General features: G+C 42.7%; 1 long non-coding RNA gene across 1 annotated transcript in view; it reads right to left on the bottom strand.

Annotated features, from left to right (window-relative positions):
• Positions 1 to 18131, bottom strand: part of LOC138165091 (uncharacterized) — a 37745-nt gene that overhangs the window by 18067 nt on the left and 1547 nt on the right. The window contains exon 2 of the long non-coding RNA XR_011169256.1: positions 9845 to 9955. This is a non-coding gene — a long non-coding RNA (uncharacterized lncRNA). The remainder of the gene's footprint in view (positions 1 to 9844; positions 9956 to 18131) is intronic.

Below are 18131 nucleotides of genomic sequence, written 5' to 3'. Positions count from 1 at the left end.
TGAGCTCATATTATTCCCCAAAAGCTCTTTGAGATCAGGGAATGTGTCCATATACTATGATACCTCTTTTGAATGATTTGTTGGATAATTGATTGATTAGATTATTGGATAATTACATTAATTCATAATTGAGAATCATTCATCAATATATTCACTGATCCTGGGATAGCAGAGAAGTGACAAGAACGACTTAAAGAAGAATAGGAAATGACTTGCTTAAATGATTTCACTTTGCCTAGCCCTCAGTCCTTTGTCAGGTTTCCTCTAAGCCGAGCTCTCCATCTCCCAGCTGGGTTACTTACCATCCACCTTCCTTAGCAGCCTCATCTGAGTGCCCTTGCCTCCCCTCCCCTACTATTTCTGGGGAAGTTCTAAGGTATATCCAGATTGCCTACCCAGAGCTCATTTTGAGTCTTTATGAGGTATCTAACCTACCAAGGATCAGAGAACTTCCCTGAACAATGACTGGCCTGTGAGAGGAGCCCATGTGGCTGGACTTCAAGCTGATGTCTGTAGTAACTTCTCTAATCATTCTCCTTCCTGTGGCTGTGTACCTTGACTGTCTTTGGCCAAGCCTTACTGGAGGCTGCTGCCAATATTATAGTCTCTTAGGCCTTTTGATTCGTGTCTGCAGATGCCCTGTTCTCCACCCCATCTCCTTGCCTCCACCCTCCTAATCTTGACTTCATTTCTGGATCAGTCTTCTGCATCTGAGCTGTGTTCCACCAACATTTCCTTCAAGTGTGCTGCTGGCACCTACCACACACAGAACCATCAGCCCTGGATTTGACTCAACTTTGTTGAAACCCTTTTTCAGACACATATGTGTTATTACTTCAAATCTCTTTTCTCACCAGCTCCTTACGTCATCAGTCAGCTTTGGCAGAATCTGGTTTGCTGTAGCATGTCAGGACCTTAGATATCTTCTTGTCCTGTATCTTTTTTAAGGAAGTACTATTCAGAACCTCCAAACTCAGACCCCAATGGCAAATTTCATTTGCTAAATTTTCCATGGACTTTTGGTCACCTACTGATGTCATCTCCCAGCCTGCCAGCTCCCTCTCCTTGGCCAGCAAAAGACCAAAGTTTGGATTTCTCTCCCTATGGGTTCCTGCCTTCTGAAATGCTAAGAATAGTCACACCTTTCATGTGCCTGGTTCTAATTTTAATGTGGTTTCACTTCTATTCATTCTGATCCACCAAACTCTTTTTTTCTCTTGAACACTGACTAGGCATAAGGCACTGTGGTGGGTGCTGGTGATAGAAAGGGAGGTAAGGATATGTTTCTCTCATTAAATTTATCTCATTTAAGCCCCACAACAAGCTTGGAAAACAGATAAATCAGAGGGGATAAAAGAGATCACTTGATGAGTTAGTGGCAGGACGAGAATTAGAATCTAGGTCTCTACTCTCCATCAACTATTCTTTCCATTGTAGGCCAAGATGTCGACATAGGCTCCACCAAGTATTTTCCAGCATGAAGACATTTTTAAAAAGAACACATAATAAAGTAATGACGTAGAAGTATATTAATGAGGTGTTGAGCTAACTGTAAAGATAGGCCTCTATATATCTTGTTTCCTCTTACAAAGTGTGACAAATTTCCTCTAATAGAATTGGGAAGGGAGCTTGAGTTTGGCTGGATGAAAACTGACTATGGTCCTGGAGAGCTTTAAAGAGCTAAGCCTGCCAGCCCTGGAGTTGGGCCAAGAGTTCAAGTGAGTCCAGGTCATATAGAATCCCCTGTGCCACGGGACAACAGTGGGGACTCTATGTAGCAATGCTACTTACCTAGGAGGAGATAGTCCATACAGAAGTTTGAGAACTAATGCCTGTGAGAGAGCTTGGGGTACAGTTGAGGGAATAGAGACATTCAGTCTCCAAGGAGACACATTCATAGGAAAGCAGTCATCCAATGAGGGAAATAATTTCAAAGAGCAAGAACCTTGGCAGCAGAGAATAGAATCAATTATGTATTGAAGGCAAGCACATGAGCAGGGGCTGATTGCCTTATGGTAGTAGGAGTCTAGATTGAGAAACTGTGCTCCAGAACCCAAGAGTAGTAGCTTCGACCTGGGGAGACATGCTAGAGGGAGGGGAGCATTAATATGTGCAAGACATTAGTTATTCAGTGTGTAGAAGGTTTATTTACTCATTAGTTATTGTAATGGGAATGTAAATTTGAAGATCTTCCCTTCCCCTAGGCTAAAGTGCACCTGGAGCCTGGGGTGGGAGGCTGGTTTTTCAGTAGATACTTCTTGATTGGCCAGTGAGTCAAGAAGGTTGTTACATTCTCTAAGCCAGGAGAAGGCTATATAAGCCCTGATGTGTAGCTTTGTTTTGGGGCTCACTTTGAGAAATGTTCTGTGATTTGATGAAACTCTGGGAAACCGTTTTCCAGGGCCTCCCAGCTTTGAAACCCAGATGTTGTTTGGTATGGATGTAATGGTTGGACAGTTTGGAAGTCTGTCTACTTGATCTGTTTCTGTCTTGATAATTCTGTCTGTATATTCTGAAGTTCGGGGTGCTGACCTCTTTCCCCTGAACTAGGTAAATGATACTTATTTGACTGATTAAAGTAAGCTTGTTAACCCATTTTGAGTTGCTTTCCTTTAACAAAGCAGATCCAAGAACCTGTGGTGGCAGCGACTCTGGGGACTCTGGGGTGCTTGCTGCCACAGTTATGTCCCATGATTTAATGAGATGACACATGTAAGGGTATGGGCAAAACCTTTTCCAGACTTTAATTGGTCATATCTGTCTGTAGGCATGGACCCTAGTGCTGGAAGGGACATGTTGTTGGCATGGGTTGATTAAGAAAACACTCAACAAGAGTCTCCTAAGCTTTCAATAACACTTCTAAGAGAGTTTGAATGTTACTCATCACAACAGTCTCTAAGCACACGTGAAAAATAATATCAGTGTAGTTAGTCTCTGACCATTTGATTGATATAATCACATGCAAAAAAAGAACATATGATAAAATAATGAGGTGGAAGCATATTAATGAGGTAAGGATAGGCCTCTGTATCTTGTTTCCCCTCACAAAGTGTGACAAATTTCCTCTTATAGAATTGGGAAGGAATCTAGCCCAACCCTTCCATGTTACAGTTGAGGAAACTGAGACCCAAAGAGGTTATGTGACTTGTTCAAGATCACACAAATAATAAAAATTGAAGGTCAGATTTGCACCTATGTCTTCTGACTCTAGAACCAGGCTTTCTCCCTCCCTCTCTCCCCATAGTACTAAGCTTCTTCCTGAGGAAGGAGCCAAGAATGTCACTGAGCAGATAGAGGAGACAATGCCTTCGTCTCTGGGTCTGGTGTTTTTATCCACTACACTCATCAGCCAGGGAGAAGGGAAAACATTAGGATTTAAAAACAAGAATCTCACATCCTCAGAGATGCCTGGTAATTATTAGGCCAACAATCATCACCTAGCTTGTAGCCTACCCTTTAGAGAATCAAAAAGCCAAGTGTTTGGAATAATCACCAGAAGTAAGCATGAAGACCCTGACCAGGGACTGGAAATAAAGGCAACCAACATTTATAAAGAGCCTACTATGTGTCAGATTCTGGGGAATCTCCCATTCTGAAGGTGGAGCCCACCAAGCCAAGCCTAGGCTTGGAAAAAATGCCCAAGGGCGTTAGAAACTAGACCATGGTCAAAGGCTTACCGTTGTAGGTTTCATTCAGCTCTGCCGCTAAGGTCGCTGGATCTGAAGAGGGAGTACTGAGGAGGGCTTTCTGCTTCCCTTACTGGGTGCACACCTGGGTGTAGGCCTACCCATTCTCAAGCACCCTCCATCCCCTTTGGAGGATCACAGATGACCCTTTCTCTAACACCATGTTGGTTTCTCCACCTGGGAATGATTACCTGTGATTGCTTGTGTCCTCTTTGCTTTATCTCAGAAACTCTAAATATCAACACTGACTTTTTAGATAAAGTTGATGAAAAGCAGTGTGGTATAGTGGCCAGAGAATCAGAATTGGAGCTAGAAAGACTTAAATTCAAGTCTTTCCTCTGAAGCAAAACTGGCTATATGAGCCTAGGCAAGTTAACTAATTATGATATCTAGTATTTATATAGTGCTTACTGTGAGCCTTTAGTGCTTTGCAAATATATGTCATTTGATCCTTACAACCCTGGAAAGTAGGTGCTATGATAATCCCTATTTTACAGGGGAGGAAACAGAGGCAGACAGAAGTTAAGTGACTTGCCCAAGGTCACACACCTAAACTCTCAGAGCCTTGTCTAAGAATATAAATTATGGAAAAGGTATAGACCTATCTTGGTAATAGAAATTTCCTGACCTGGAAGTTCCCTATATGAATGAAATCGTGGATCCAGTACCTTTTGTTGTCTTTCTTGGGTACTTAAAAGCACTTTACTTTCTACCAGAATATTGGTTTAAGTGTCTTATCTCCCATCTCAATAACGTTTGTATCTTTCTTGGCAAAAGCACTGAATCTTTCACAAAATGGGAATACAATAACAACTGAATGAATCGGTGGGTTAACAATGACCCTGCTGGTGCCCTCCTTCCTAAAAGTCTCCCAGGGAGTTGCTATAAGCAAGTGACTCTAATCCCCAGGAACTGCCTGTAGAAATGCTGCCCTTTTTTTAGGGCCTGCTCCACTTTCACTTCTCCCTTCCTCCCACTCCTTTCCTTCTCATGCTTTTCTTTTGTAACACCCTCTCTGGGATACTTGCTCTCCTGAGTCCCCAGAGGGTGGCTGCCCTCAGGATTTAGGGAGTGACATTATGAGTGGCTGGTTACTCCTACCAGGAGCTCACAAGCCCCTATTAGACCCAGGCTGGGGAGCTAGGTGGCACAGTGAATAGAGCACAGGCCCTGGAGTCAGGAGGACCCAAGTTCAAATCCAGCCTCAGACACTTAATACTTACTCACCACGTGACCTTGGGCAAGTCACTTAACCCCAATTGCCATGCCCTCCAAAAAGAAGCATAAATTAAAAAAAAACACCCAAAAAACCCATCCACCAGTAGTCTTGTTGTTGTTCACTCATGACCCTGTGGACCATACTGTCCATGGGGTTTTCCTGGCAAAGGTGCTGGAGTGGTTTTGCCATTTCTTTCTCCAATGGATTAAGGCAAACAGAGGTTAAGTGACTTGCCCAGGGTCACACAGTAGTGTTTGAGACCATATTTGAACTTAGGTCTTTCTTACTCCATCCTCTAAGCCATTCGGCTGCCTTAATTAGCTTTTAGCAAACAGATTTGCCAGGAGGGTATAGTAAAAAGAGTTGGTACAAAACAGGAGCATGCCATAGCACAAACATACAGAGCACAGATGAAAAGAATAGGCTCAAATTTAAAGTAAATTGATAGTGAGGCACACAAATGTGGCAAAGAGAAACTGGCACCAGTTCCTGGTAATGCAAGACCTGGAAGTTCATCTGCTCTTTGTAAAATCAAAGAAAAACATAAAATTAAATTAAAGATTTCACAGATTTTGAGCTAGAAGGTGCCTGAGAAGCCATCTAGCCCAACATTCTCACTTTACTGAACCACAAAGAGGTTACATGACTCGCCCAGGATGATTACAAAATTACTAAGAGGCAGGATTTGAACCCACATCTTTCTGATTCCAGATCCTCTGTTCTGGCTCCCCTTGGGAGCAACATCTTTGCTGGGCAGGTTGCTTGGCAGGGATCCTGGGATCTGTTTTTTTTTTCTTTATTTCGGAGCCAACCTTCCTTTATACCATAAGGGAAGGATAATGTGCCCTGACACTATTTCTTCTTTCACCTGACATTTCAGGAATGGGAGAAAGGTGAAACTAGTAAGAGATGCTGCAGAGGTGAAATCGACCAGAGATGCTGCAGAGGTGAAATCGACCAGAGATGCTGCAGAGGTGAGATTGACAGGACTAGGCAACAGATTGGATGAGGGGTGAGTGATAATGAGGACTCGAGATGTCACCTAGATTTGAGCCAGAAGTACTTGAAGGATGGTGTTATGCTCTACAGTAATAAAGAAGGTAAGGGCGAGGGCTTGGGGAGAAGGATAAGGAGTTCAGTTCTGAACATGTTGAGTTTAAGATGTCTAGTACACATCCAGTTTGAGATGTCCAATAAGCAGTTAGAGATGCCAGACTGGAGGCTGGCAGAGAGGTTGGAGTTGGATACATAGGACTGAGAATCATCTATGTAGAGATAATGGTAAATGACTTCATTGGAGATAATACTATGCCACAAAGTGGTATAATATAGAGGGAGAAGAGAAAAGGGCCCAGGACAGAGCCCTGTTAGACATCCATGGTTAGTGGGTGTTACTAGGATAACCTTGTCTGATACCCGTCACAGTGCTCAGAGAAAATGAGAAAGACTTTGCATTTTGGGTGAATGCTCTGTGGTAGGACATGGACAGCCATCTGTGTCCTGGACTATGGATCCATCTGAGCATCTCCAGAGCCCAGCCCCAGTTAGAGGCACCTCCTCACACATAGTTGTGACTTAGCAAAATCTCACTGGACTGGAAGGTGCCAAATGATCCTTGGGGATGAGCTCCTCCCCCTCCCCCTTTGGACTGTCTCTGAGTCTATTTTCTCCCCACTCCTAGCTTAAAGCACCTTCCCTGCCTCTTGCCCTATGTACAAAATTGCTAGTCACAGTTCTGATAGACCCAGGCATCTCTGTTTCCCCGGGATGAGGGCAGCATCACAGAGTACTGTTCCCCTCTTCCTGGGCCACGGTCATGGGAAGAGATGGCCTGGGCCCCCTCCCTCCTCAGGTCCCTCCCACAGAGCTCCCCTTATGTCAGACAAATTTGCCCTTTGGCCCTTGGGTCAGCTCCCTGGATTCTCCTTTCTCCTCATTCTCTGCTTATAGAGAGAGTTCGGTCTTGTCCTTTTGTCCAGCCTTTACAATGTACATTTCTCTCCAGTGAATTACAACAGAGAATTTTCTGCTTGTGCTGTAGTCAATTCAAGATGTCCTGGCCCCAGGCCCTCATTCTCCTTTGTGAAAAAGGCAAAGGCCCAATTGTTTAGCAACAACTTTCTCCTACCACAGGAAAGTCCCTTTTCCCTCTCTCTGAGGGCCCAACTATTCCTTTCACTTGACCCCTTGTTCCTGAGAGAGGGGGGAATGGGGTGGGGCTGGGGGGTGGGTCGGGTTGTATTAGGGCTGCCAGTTTCTCTTCATTTCCCATCATGTTCTGCTCATTTTTGTACATTCCCTGGAGAGGGGAGGGAGGTGTTTTAAATTGGCTAGAACAGTTTGTAAATGACAAGTCATTAGTAGGGTGTTATTTGAAAGCCCTGGCCAACATGATTCAGGAAACAAACATAACCTGGATGATCTTTCAACCTGTTGGTACCATTTGCTAGGGGGCTGCCTACTCCCTGAGCAGCCTGCCAGCTGGACCCAGTTCCCTGATTGCATCATAAGCCTCATGCTTGTCTAAGTTAAGCACTCCGTAGGCCCTTGTCCAGAGGATCAACCCTCCTGGAGAAGGGGCCAGCCAACCCCACCAACTGCCAACCAACTTGTCACCCACAGGGAAGGTAAATCAGCCTAGACAAGACAGCAAGGTACCTTTAGGCAGAGACAGGAGCAGACATGTATATGTCAGGCAAGTCAAACTGTCTCAACTCCTACTTTCCCTTGTACCCAATGAACCCAAGAGCCCCAGAAAGAGCAAGAACTCCCAGAACAGCAGCCCTGCTTCCAGTCCAGGTCCTACAGCCATCATTCAGAGGATCAAGCCTCCTGGAGTTGCTGTGTCAAAACTGCTTCTGCCCAGGCTTGATAGCATGTGCCATTTGTCCCTGCTGCTGGGAAAGCTGCTGGATCCCTTGAGCTAAGGAGTTCTGAGCTGTTGTAGGGTTAATGCTGATTGGGCATCTACACTGTCTGATATGAGGAAGGGGCATCTGAGAGACCTTTCTCCATTTAGGAGATATGACTATTGAAGAAACTATTTTCCCAGATAGTATTAATTTGGAAATGGGCATAAATAGATTTTTTTTCTATTATTTTTTCTTTGAAATTCTGTCCTAATTAAATATTTTGCTATTTCAATGTATGATTTCCAATTGGTCTGTCGGTACGGTATGGTAGAATTTAGATTGTTTGAGATTCGAGTCAGAGGAAGTAAGTTATCATCATCCAAAATATTCCCATGTATTACCCTGAAGAGTCTTAACCATCATCAAGTGGCAAACCTAACATATAAACCATGCTGTACAAACCCTGAGGCAAAACCTTGTTGTGGGCTCCTGCCCTCCCTCCTTTAATATGTTTGTTTGTTTTTGGAGGGGGGAAGGTAGGGCAGTTGGGGTTAAGTGACTTGCCCAAGGTCACATGGCTAGTACATGTTAAGTGTCTGAGGCTGGATTTGAACTCAGGTCCTCCTGACTCCAGGGCTGGTGCTCTATTCACTTCACCACCTAGCCAACCCCCTCCTTTAAAATGTAAATAGATTCTGAATCTAAATGCAGCTAGAGATAACTTATGTGATTCCACCTCTAACTATAAAGGAATCAGACCAAAGTTTCTACCTGAAATTCTCCAAAGGAATATTATCCATAAACTTTATAATTTATATCGAAGGTGATAAAAGTTTTGATGGAACTTGAGAAAATAGAGAACCAAACAGCATGATGGATCTCAGTGTTTTACAGGCCTCATGAACCCCTCCAGCTGTCTTTCATAATGACTATTAGACATAAACCTTGTGTTCATTCTTTTTTCCAGGCGACCTCATACTTATTCTTCAAGTGCAGATCAGGGGAGAGACTCATTTTTCTATTCTGTTAAAGAAGAAAAATGTGGGCTGGAGGAATGTGGTGTACTGTGTTGCCTGTGCATGGTTGGAGTATGGACTGCATGACTTGGTATGCTTGAGCCCCTGTGGCCCACACTCTATATAACCTATGACAGATGCTTCTAGGCTCAGTGGCACTGAGTTACTGACCTGTTTGAAATTATTTAATTATACTGTTTTATACTATCCCTTCCAGGTTACTTTCCCAACTCACGTTGGACTGGCAGGTTGGGGCCATAGAGGGCAACTGATTATTTCTCCCCTGAGAATTCTAGGGGGCAACACCGAAGGATTGTGGTTTTCTTTTTCTCTTTATTTTCTGGGGGTGGGGGGTGAGGTTGTGACTTACCAATACCATTTATATGAGCCCCCATCTGGTGTCTTGATATAGATTAACCAGTTAATACTTCCCTAAAGTCAATTAACCAATTAACATCAATTAGCTTTTACAAAGGCAGTCTTTACTGAGAAGGTATAGCAAGGAGTAAAGCACAAAAGCATGCCCCTCTCCCTCCCTCCACTCCCACCCAAAGTCTGGGAACATTCTAGTACAAGGACGTACAGATTCCAGGGGTTAAATACGCTGTAACTTAGAGTATGTGGCAAAAGGGGTAACTTACAGCTCCCAATTGGATGCAACCCCTTTCTCCTTTCCTAGAATCTTCATGAAGTTCCCTTTTCTAATAAATATTCTCATCTGATACCTTCCCTGTCAGAGAAAAAGTGATGCTCTCTCCAGGCTGGGCTGATGCTGCTCCTTCACTAGGCTGGTCTTCCATTGGAAGGTCAGATTCCAACCCTCTGGATTTTTTATCCTCTCCTAAGCCAATGATGAAGCATTTCCTGGATGGCTTTATCTACTTTCATTCAATCATCCAAGTATTTCCATTCTCCCAAATTGATTTAGAACTTGTTTGCACCTAGCCTGTGCCTTTAGGGTTTAACATTCGGGGGAACCCCATCAGTTTGTTCAAGTGAAGCCTTCTCCCAAGATAGCCATGAGAATAAGTGAGGAAAGTGCCTGGGAAAGACTGTGCAGCATATTCCTACCTTTCCTTCCTTCCTTCTATCAAGATGGATGGATATGAGGGACAGATGGTCAGGATGATGAAGGAATTTGAGTTGATGCCATATGGCTTGAAGGAACTGGGAGAGTTTACCCTGGAGAAGAAAAGGCTTTGAGTGAGGGGCATGATAACCATCTTCAAATATTTTAAGAGCTGGCAAGTGGAAGAAGGATTAGGTTTATTCTGCTCGGCCCTAGAGGGTGGAACTAAGCCAATGGGTGGAAATTGTAGAGAAGGAGATTTCTATTCAATATAAATAAAAAAATTCTAAGAAGTTCAGCTTTTGTGGAGATAGGCTGTCACAGACAGACTATCTGCCTAAACTCTCATAGTGTCGTAGACAGTCTGTTGGCCCAGAAAGGACCAGAATGACTTGCCCAAAGTCAAACTGACAGTAAATAGCACTGTGTTACTATAGGAAGATCTCTGGCTTTGGCGTCAGAGAACCTAGGTTTGAATCCTTCCTCTGTCATTTAATCAAATCACTTGCCTCTTCTGGGTCTCAATTTCTCCAACTGCAAAATGTGGGCTTTGGGCTAGATGGCCTTCCAGCTAAAAATCCACAAAACTATGAATAGCAGAATGAGAATTTGAACACTAGCCTCCGACCCCAAATTCAGCTTTCTCTCTACTGTTCCTCCCTGGAAATCCCTTCTTGTTAGAGCCCAGTTTAATTTCAAGAACTATCCCCCTTTTGGATTAAGTCCTTGGCCATAGGTCATAGATCCAGAATTGCCACCACTTTAAGTCTTTATCGGGGATTACCTCCAATGACCCCACCATTTTGAAAAGCTAAGGTTCTCATCAGTTGAATGTAGATAGAAGAAATTAATTCTAGAACAGATCCCTACACTGACCTCATGGCCCCTTGACACCTTATCTCTTCAATGTCCCTAGTACAAGGTCCAAAGAAGTTGGTGGAGGCTTCCAGCAAAAGGCAGAGGTTGGATGCTGTTTTGAAAAAGAGGACCTTGCATCTTTCCAGCTGTACAGTAAGAATTCCATCTAATGCATCATGTCGTCCGAGACATCTCGCAAGAGGAGGGTCTAATGTATACACATTCCGCAGGATTCCGAGTTATTTACATCCAAGTCATTTTGTTTGCTCTGTTTGGACAAGGAATTCCTTGGTAGAGAAACAGAAGTGCCCCCTGGTGACCTATAGAATAAATTTTGGTAAATTTAATGGCCAGCGACTAAGCTTCTGACACATATTTATATAGATTTTTCTTTGATGCTGAATGATAAACAGCCACCTCAGAGTTCAAACTTAAGGCACATCCTTAATTGTGCAAAACGGTATCATTTCAGGACTGTTTTCAATATTGGATTCTTGCCTTAGAATCTCATCCTCTTCTGTGTCTCTATCCTTCTAACCAAGAGAGCAGACCTTCTTTTTTTTTTTAATTTTTTTTTTTTTTAAAGCAATCGGGGTTAAGTAACTTGCTCAAGGTTACACGGCCAGTTATTTCTGGGTGTGGTGCTGAGTGTCTGAGCCCGGGATTCGATCTCCAGGTCTTCTCAACACTGGAGCCGGTGCTCCTACTCGCTGTGCTACCTGGCCACCCCCAGACCTTCTTTTTCAATCATGATTTTGTTCTCATCTTTGTATTATTCTTGGTGTCTAGCATAGTAGCTTGCACACAGTAGATGATTAATAAGTATTTGTTGGATTGAATCGCCTAGACCTCTCCTTTGTCTCAGTCATTAAACTTATCTATGAATGTGTGACATAAGACCTAGCATTATATAACATTTTATGGTTTGCAGCATGGTTTACATATATAATCTCATTTGAGACTCACAACTACCCTTTGAGATAATTGCTATTACTATCCCCATTTGACGGATGAGGAAACCGAAGCAGAGTGAGATTAAATGACTTATTTAGGTCACATAGTTAATAAGTATTTGAGGCCAGATTTGAACTCCTGTCTTCCTGTCTCCTACTTCAGCACTCTATCCACCCAACCTCTGTATTGTGTCTTCCCTAGAGCATATATATATATCACAGAATTTCAGGGGAGGAAGGCAACTCAATGGTCATCTAGTCCAACCCATGTCCCAAAGAGAATCCTTCACTAGGAAATATCCAACAGGTGGTCATCTGGCCTCTTTGTAGTACTCAAGCAAGGGAGAACCCAATACTTCCCATGGCAATCCATTCCCTTAAGGACAGTTGGAATTGTGAGTATATCTCTAAATGCTTGTTAATTGGGGAAAAAAAGAATTTACAAAGTTACATATAAAAATGGCAAATACAAAAAAAAATCCCAAGTAAATAAACACAAGATAATTTTATAATTAGTAGCTTTGGGGATCAGGAAAGGCATTTGATCTGAGCTTTGAAGAAAACTAGGAATTCTAAGAAGGAAAGGCAATGAAAAAATGTCCAGTGGGAGGGCCTGTATGAAAACACAGAGAGAGAAGATGGAACATCACAGGAAAAGGAGAGCAACAATTATCTAGATGTCCCCCATCATTCCCCATCCTGTTCTACACTTATCTGCTGGACATATTGTATTTACCGCCTTCATCTTCCAAGAAGAAATGTAGCTGCCTAGCTCCCCTACAATTATTCTGGGAAAAAACCTGACGTTTGCACTCCAATGGAGAATGATCAAAAAATCCAATGATAATCTATGTAGTAAGTAGTTCTTCCACTCAGGAAGTGAACAAAAAGTCATCGGCTCACAAGCGATAAAAATGGTAACCACCAACAAAGCAGGGCAGGCAAATCCACAGCCTCCTCCTATGACCAGGGAAGAGTCAACAGGTGTAGTTTGCAGGGTTCTTTGTCCAGAGGCAGTGTAAGTAAGAGAAAGCTCCAAGGCAATTATAAACCCACAGTGAGGCCTGAGGGAGTCCCAGGGAGGAACAGGTACTTGTGCCAGGGTATGCTGACCAATGTCACCTCAACTGGAGCTCAGGGCTGTGAGGTATTTATAAAACCCAGTCCTGAGACTCCATTGGGGACCATGAAGATCTAGCTCTCTGACCTTCAAAGATCCAGAGGTGACTAATACAGGGAAGGGGCAGTCAGTGCGGGAACTCAGGTGACCCAAGGAAAGACAAAGCTTAGCCTACCACGCCCTCCCAAAAGGGCAGCAGTAGACTCATACTGGTCCTGGTATAAAGAAACAATTCAGGAACTACAGGTGATGGGGAGAGTAAACCAAAGAAGATGTTGGTCAGAATTTAAAAAAATCATTGCAAACCCGCTCCCCTCCCCCCCCAAGTAGAGAGTAATTGTAGCAATTGCAAGCAAAGACTCAAAGGGCAAAAAAATCCTATTTTCCACAAGAAAATAGTGTATGAATACCTAACATAAATGAAGCAGGAGATAAAAGTAAAATGAAAGCCTTTGAGGAAAGAATTGAAAAGAGAATAGTTTTTTTGGGGAAAAAAGTGGTAAATCTTACCCAAGTAACAGAGCCCCTGAAAACAAAAACAGATGAAATGGAAACCAATTTTTTCACAAGGCAGCAAGAAATGTTAGAACAAAACCAAAAACCTGAAAAATAGGAGAAAATATGATACCTATTGTTAAAAACAACTGTCCCAGAAAACAAGTCAAGAATAGTTAATTTAACAATCACTGGTTTGCATGAAAGACATTATTTTAAAGTAAGTTCCATATTACCGCCTAATTTCCTGTTGAACATTTCTACTTAGATGTCCTATGGGCATCTCAGATTTGACATGTTCAAAACAGAACTCATTATATTTCTTCCCAAACCCATTCTTCTCCAAACATCCTCATTTTTGTTAATGGCACCACCATTTTCCAAGTCACTCAAGTTCATAACTTTAGAGTAATCCTTGATTCTTCCATTTTTCTCAACCCCCATATCCAATCAATGGGCTGCTAGGTGGCACAGTGGATAGAGCACCCAGCCTGGAGTCAGGAAGACTCATCTTCCTGAGTTCAAATTCAGCCTCAGACACTTACTAGCTGAGTGACCCTGGGCAAGTCACTTAACCCTCTTTGCCTCAGTTTCCTCATCTGTAAAATGAATTGGAGAAGGAAATGGCAAACCACTCCAGGATCTCTGCCAGGAAATCCTCAAATGGAACCACAAAGAGTTGGATATGACTGAAATGACCAAACAACAATTCAATCTGTTGATTTTACCTATGCGCCCTCTCTCACATTTGTCCCTGACTCACTAGTCTATCTTTTCCTTGGTTCAAGCCCCCATTCACCTCTTGCCTGGACTATTACAATAGCTTTCTTTCTTTCTTTTTTTTTTAACCTTTTTTTGGAGGGGGGAGGGCAGAGCAATTGGGGTTAAGTGACTTGCCCAAGGTCACACCGCTAGTAAGTGTTAAGTGTCTGAGGCCAGATTTGAACTCAGGTCTTCCTGACTCCAGGGTCAGTGCTCTATTCACTGAGCCACCTAGCCACCCCTACAATAGCTTTCTAAGTGGCATCCTTGCCTTCCATTCTCTCCTCTCCATTCCATGCTCCACAGCTGCCAAACTGATATTTTTATAACACAGATCTACATTACTCCACCACTAAGAAATGTTCTGTGCCTGAGTTTAAATCACTCTCAGATTCTTACTACCTGGGTGACCCTGGGCAAGTCACTTAACCTCATTTTCCTCATCAATAAAATGGGGATAATAATAGCACCTATTTCACAGGACCAAGTGAAATAATATTGACTTTAAAATGCTTAGCACAGTGCTCAGCACATACAGGCACTTAATAAATGTTAATTGACTTTACACTTATTAACTTTATTTTTGTAACATTCTTAAGATCACATTTTATCTTCTAATTGTCTATAATGTCCTCCATCCAAAAGTAGTTTTACTTAAAGTCATAGAATTTTAGATCTGAAGGATCATCTATTTTAACCCCTTTCTCCCCATATCCTAGATGAAGAAACTGAGGCCAAGAAGGGTAAAATTATTTATCCAAGGATACACAGATAATTAATGTCAGGGTCTGGACTGGAATTCAGATCTTCTGACTCTTAGTCTGCTGCAGTTTCTGTTCTATGAGGCACTCAATAAATATTTGTTGCATGTAGGAATAATAATTTTCTGGATCCATGATTTCATAAAGGTAGGGAAACTCCCTCTATCAAAGCAAATAGACAACTGTTCTTTGACTTAAAAGTCTCAGAAAGTTGTCTGGGAATTTAAATGATTAGTCTAGGGATCCACAGCCAAGATGTATTCAAGGCTAGACTTGAAACTAGGTCTTCCTGATTCTGAGGTCAACTCTGTTTTTTCCCTGCCCTCGGCTGCCATGAATGAATAAATGAATGAACGAATGATTTAAATAAACTGGCTAAAACTGAATAATCTGTCAGTCTTCAGCATAACTGAAATTGGGAGGAACCCTTAACCCCTCAAATTTTGGTGTTTAAAAAAATGCTCTAATTGATTATTAGGAATCCCTAGAAAATTTCCTTTATTGCTTCAGCACACAACCTTCCGTGCCAAATTCTCTCTTACTTGACTCCCTCCTGAATCATCCTGGCAGTTGGTGCATCTCTGCAGTCGTTGCAGAGATGATTGGAAAACGATTCTGAAGAATGTGTGGCCCCACTATGGAATTTACTTTGGCTGAGACCACTCTCTGTTTCTTTGCTGTCATGAGGTCAGGCCCAGCATTTTAGCATCTTTCTGAATAGGAGGGAAAAACCTGAAGCCTCAGGCCCTCTGGGTCCCTGGTCTGGTGCTCTGGCCCAACGGAGGGAACAATTCCAAGTCTGTAGCACCCAGAGCCCACAGTGACCTCTGGGGCCAGCCAGGAAGCCAGAGGGAGCCCTCATTTCTGCAATGACATCAGAGGCAGAGGAAGACCCTGACCCATGAAGAATGACTGAATGGACACTTCTTTTCCCTTCTTAATGGCCTGTTGAGGGATTTTAAGTGATTTTCCTCTAGCCTCCTGGGGCATGATATGATCAAGTCTATAACCCAAGACCTGGTTAACCCATAGACTACGAGGGGGAAGGAGGGAGCACTGGAACAAAGAAGGCAGCCTTCTTATCTCCACCCTATTACCTAGCACAGAGCTGTTCACCCAGGAGCTGCTTAATCACTGTTAAAGTAAAACAGATTACATTGAATATAAGCTATTAAATCAAAACTGGGGGACCCAAACTGAGGAGATAGTTAACATTCACCTTAAGAGACTTGTAAAGTACTTTACGTAAATTAGATCACTGTATCTTCAACACAACCCTCTGAGACAGGGGCCATGTTGTCCCCATTTTATATGGATCGAGTCAGGTCAACTAACATTGATTGTATGTATCAGACATTGTACTGAGCACTAGGAATACAAAGAAAGGGGGGAAAATAGTAAAAAAAAAATACTTCCTGTTCTCACAATCTAATTAAGGAGATGATATGCAAACAGCTATGTACAAACAAGTTATGTACAGGAAAAGTTGGACATAATCTCAGAGAGAAGGCACTAAGATGAACTCCTAGAGTTAACCATTAACTACCATACTTAGAAGGCAGCTAGAGTGGAGTCAGGAAGACCTGAGTTCAAATCCAACCTCAGACACTCACTAGCTGTGTGACCCTGGACAAGTCACTTAACCTTTGTTTGCCTTAATCCACTGGAGAAGAAAATGGCAAACCATTCCAGTGTCTTTGCCAAGAAAATCTCATAGACTACATGGACCACAAGCTCACAAAGGGTCAGACGTGACTGAACATTAGGTGGCTTGCCTAATCTCTCTCAAACTGTTTCCTCAACAACTAAAGTTAAGTGACTTGCCCAGAGTCACATAGCTCAAACTATCTGAGTATCTGAGGTTGGATTTGAACTCATGTCTTCATGACTACAAGTTCAGTACTCTGTCTAGTATGTTGTGTTGTTCAGTCACATATGACCCTTTGTGAGCTTAGATTAAGTCTAGGATACTATTGATCACACCACCCACCTACCTTAAATAGCATTTACCCTTCTCTTTTAGCATTACAGAATCTTAGAGTAATATAAAAAGTCACCTAGTGCAGGGATCTCCTCTGTAACAGCCCTGGCAAATGGCCCACCAGTCCTTATTGGGATCTTTCTAGGTACAGGACACTCACTACCTAACAAAGCTCTAATCATGAAGTTCTGCCTTATACTGAATTGAAATCTACCCTCTCGTGAGCAATACATGTTCCTGTCCTTAAGCCAGCCATGAAACTCATGCTGCCTTTGGAAAGCAGATGTGCATAGTTACTTAAACATTGACAACATATGAAAATCACCTGCTATTATTGAGAGAGAGAGAGAGAGAGAGAGAGAGAGAGAGAGAGAGAGGTGTGCAGTCTTGAGTTACACACATTTGTTGCTGATAGTGCCTGTCCAGGACATGAGCTCTGGTGGTCTGATTCAAGGGATCAGCTGCATGCTGTCATCTGGACCTTCTATCATGGCATGTTTTATTTTTAAAATATTGTTCTTGATATCTTTTGTGCTTACATCACCTATATTTCCCAATAAATCACTTTCCCCTCTGGAAGATCAACTCCTTATAACAATGGAGAAAAAATAAGGAAAAGAAAGCTTGGCAAAGATAAAAAATGCATTGAAAAGTCTGACATTATACTCAGTGTTGGGCACTTTCTTTGTAAAGAGGGCTGGGATGGGAGATGTTATGGCAATTTGAACTCAATTAAAGTGAGGTCTAAAATGAAACAGTTAATGGAAAAAGTCCAGCCAGGATTGTTGCCAGGACTCTGGAGAGGGTGGTCTTTGGATCAGAGGAAGGAGGAAGAAAGGGATTCATTAAGGGTCCTTCTAAGAGACCACCCTTCAGCTTCAAGAACCCAGTCCCAAAGAGTTCTCCAATCACATCCGGGAGCTGAAAGGTGATGGACTTTGTATGGAGGGAGCAGCCTCTCACTCACTCACTGATGTCATAGTCAAGGAGAGTCTAGGTATTGAAAAGGGAAGTCTGGCAAATCAGATATGGTACAGGTACCAAGGAGGTTCTAGAAAAAGACAGTAGGGGAGGGTGTGCATAGTACCTGGTGCCACCACTGAGATACAGGAGCCTCAGGGAGGTCCACAGGCTCAAGGTTTTTAAGAGGATCACAGCATTTATGGAGGTCCATTTTCTTTACATCCTACTTTACCTTCTACCTCCATTGACCCCTCCTTTGTGACTCCCTGAAAATAATTAAGCAAAAAGCCACCAGGGCAGAAACTTTGTTTGCCAACATACACCATGTTCTGTTGTTGTCATACCTCATCTGTCTAGTAGGAAGTCAGTCAGTTAATAAGCATATATTAAGCACCT

This window comes from Petaurus breviceps, unplaced genomic scaffold, assembly GCF_028583685.1.
Source record: "Petaurus breviceps papuanus isolate PSGF00001 unplaced genomic scaffold, PetGlider_PUasm1.0 207, whole genome shotgun sequence".
NCBI lineage: Eukaryota > Metazoa > Chordata > Mammalia > Diprotodontia > Petauridae > Petaurus > Petaurus breviceps.
This window is presented reverse-complemented; position numbering and strand designations above follow the sequence as displayed.